This window comes from Carcharhinus amblyrhynchos, chromosome 2 (genome assembly GCF_965287045.1).
Source record: "Carcharhinus amblyrhynchos chromosome 2, sCarAmb.v2.hapA, whole genome shotgun sequence".
Taxonomy (NCBI): domain Eukaryota; kingdom Metazoa; phylum Chordata; class Chondrichthyes; order Carcharhiniformes; family Carcharhinidae; genus Carcharhinus; species Carcharhinus amblyrhynchos.
Window position 1 is genome coordinate 5,903,358 of NC_137325.1, and position 3,213 is coordinate 5,906,570.

At 43.6% G+C, this 3,213-nt stretch overlaps 1 non-coding gene across 1 annotated transcript; it reads left to right on the forward strand.

Annotated features, from left to right (window-relative positions):
- Positions 1–1,496: 1,496 nt before the first annotated feature.
- LOC145362344 (U2 spliceosomal RNA) lies at positions 1,497–1,685 on the forward strand. The gene has a single exon (XR_013889979.1). It is a non-coding gene; the product is annotated as a U2 spliceosomal RNA (small nuclear RNA).
- Positions 1,686–3,213: the final 1,528 nt, after the last annotated feature.

Consider the following 3,213-nt stretch of genomic DNA (forward strand, 5'->3'; position numbering starts at 1 on the left):
AGGTCACCCCTCAGCCTTCGTCTTTCCAGGGAGAAGAATCCCAGTTTATTCAATCTCTCCTCATAGCTAATATCCTCCATACCAGGTGACATCCTGGTAAACCTTATCTCCACTCTCTCCAAATCCTCCACATCTTTCTGCTAGCGTGGTGACAAGAATTGGACACCATTCCAAATATGCTCTAACCAATGTTCTAGATAACTGTAACATAATTTGCCAACTTTTATACTTGATGACCCATCCGATGAAGGCAAGCATGCCATGTGCTTCCTTCCCCACCTTTTCCACCTGTGCTGCTACTTTTAAGGATCTGTGGACCCGCACGCCCAGATCCCTCTGTACGTCAATCTCAATCCCTCTTAGTTTAAGTCTCTCACCATTGCATCTTCCCTTCTAACCTTTGGGCTTTCCTCTACTTCTTCCTAACAGCCCCATCTCCATCGCTAACTTCATTTCTTACATCAGACAAAAGGCCCTGAATTCCCACGGGCGTCATTTAGCCACTGGTGCCAGGATTGGAATGCAGTGAAGAGTTTTGGTGCCCGTATCTAAGGAAAGATATAATGGCACTGGAGAAGGTTCACTTGGTTGAGCCTGGGTATGGAGGGATTTTCTCACAAGCAGAGATTGAGTAGCTTGGACCTGCACTCCTTGGAGTTTCAAAGAATGACAGGCAACCTTATTGAGACATATTGGATTTGCAGGGGGTTTGACAAGTTAGACACAGAGGTAGTTACCCCTTGTGGGAGAGAGTCTGGGACCAGAGGGCATGATCTTTGAGTAAGGGGTCACTCATTTAAGCACAGTAAGAAGTCTCACAACACCAGGTTAAAGTCCAACAGGTTTATTTGGTCAGGTGATTGGGAGCAATACTCCAAAAGCTACCAAATAAACCTGTTGGACTTTAACTTGGCATTGAGACCTTTTATTGTGTTTACCACAGTCCAACACCAGCATCTCTACATCACCCATTTAAAATAGAGATTAGAAGGAATTTCTTCAGTCAGAGGGTAGTGAATTTGTGGAATTCTTTACTGCAGAGGGCTGTCAAGGCTGTGTTGTTAAGTACGTTCAAGACTGAGATAGGCAGGTTTTTAATCAGTGAGGGAATCAAGGATTTGGGGATAGGATAGGAAAGTAGAGTTCAGGATTATCATATCAGATCAGTCATGATCTCACTGGAGGACAGAGCAGACTCGAAGGGCCGAGTGGCCTACTTCTACTACGTCTTATGGTTTTGTGGATTGCGCACATCAATACCAATTCCCAAAACCCCTCAACCCATGAGAATTTGCCCTGGGCAAATAGTCTGTCTGCTCAGGTAGAGGGGATTGAATGAACTGAGCTGCCATCCCCTCCATTGTAAAGATATCCATCCAGGTCAGTAACATCAACTGAAAAGAGTAGAAATCCATCCCAAACAATGACGGCCTTTTGAAGGGAGCTACAATCCACATTGAAGACAAACAATAGCTCATTTGAATTACAAATGTTTCCTCTCTTCTCAGCCTTTTGGCTAAGATCAAGCGTAGTATCTACATGCTGCTCTTGGTTGAAGTCATTAGGTTACATATTAGCTTCATTTGAAGCAATTTTTAAAAGTGGCTTCTCAGCCTTTTGGCTAAGATGCAAATGAGATCAAGCCTTGGAGAAGCTACACCTACTCCAATCAGCTTGGATCATGTAGATCAAGCCCAAGACAGGAGGTGAGAGCCCTGGCTTGTCAGCTTGGATCAGGAATGTCTCAACTTGTTGAGACTCTGAATTGGACTCAACTGGATTGAATTAGAACAAAAACAAAAGTTTCCTCTCATGTGTGAGTCAAAGCATGTCCAGGAGCTGGGAATAAGCTTTACTCTCAGCTGATTTTTTAAAAAAAACATTGGAAATACTCAGCTGGCCAGGCAGCACCTATTTCTTCAGAAGAAACTCCTCACAGTGCAACTAATGAAAATACAACAAAACTTTCTCCAACTTAAAGAAACCTCATTCCTCCAAACTTGGGGCCTCACCCTGGATCACTCCAAGCTTCCCACAATGCTACACAGTTCCTTACTTATAGTGAATTAGCTGGTCAGCTGACTATTACATCACTCTCTGATTGGTTCCATTGTTTACTGGGTCAGCTGACCCTTGCATCTTGTTCCCATTGGTCACATTACATCCAATGCAAAGTTGTCACTTGGTGCATTCTAACCGCACATGTGGTGAGAAACAGTTCAAAGGCAGGATTCTCAGCTCAGCCTGCGCTCCTGGGGAGAAAGTGCTCGCAAAGGCAGAATTTCCTTTCCCAGAGGGTGGGGAAAGCAGGTGGGGCCACCAGTTGAATAAATTCAGGGGGAAGTTACATGGGCTGCCAGGTGTTTAGAAGTCCCATCTTGGTGCTATGGGATGAGGTCCCAGTTAAATTAAAAACCTGAAATGCCCTCCAGCTATCCTCCCCTCATTCCCCACACACTTCCCATGCCCTATCCATGCCACCTCATGCCCTCCCTGTCAAGGAATGCCTTCTACCCACCTTTTTTACCCCTCATGCCCCCTCAATAATCCTCAACCTTCCACTAAGCTTAAAGACACAGAAGGAAGTGATCCCTTTACCAGAACACACTTGTTTCTAGGCAATACCACAATGTACTGTACACTACCAATCAGGGGCCAACTTGGAGAATGTTTTAACACTTCAAACGCTTTGAAACGTTAATCCCTTAGTATCACAAGTAGGTTTACATTAACACTGCGGTGAATTACTGTGAATAGTCGCCTGTTGGGGTACGCTGAGAGAGAATTTAGCATAGCCAATGCAACTAACCAGCATTTCAGAAGATAGCAATTGATTTGCAGGGAGTTTGATATCTGCAGCTTAGAAAACCCGAAATAAGCACAGGGAGAAATTGTTCTGACAATAAAGACTTGCACTCTCACCAAAAGGTGTTTTTTTTCTCAGAATGATGCATTCTTTACAACTCCAAGGTATATAAAAATTTAAAGGCTGCCGCAATGGGAATATCTGCATTCAACAAGGTGTTTAGGATTCTTTAAGCAAAATTATTTAACACTTGGTCAACAGCATAACACTCAAGGGGTGAAGCATGACCTTTGATTTAACACGGAGTTCCTGCAGCTGACTATGACAGAGAAATCATATAATTTATCCCTTGTTGATATCATGTTTTAACCGAAATCTTCCTGTTACAAGTGAATAAGATTGCCGTG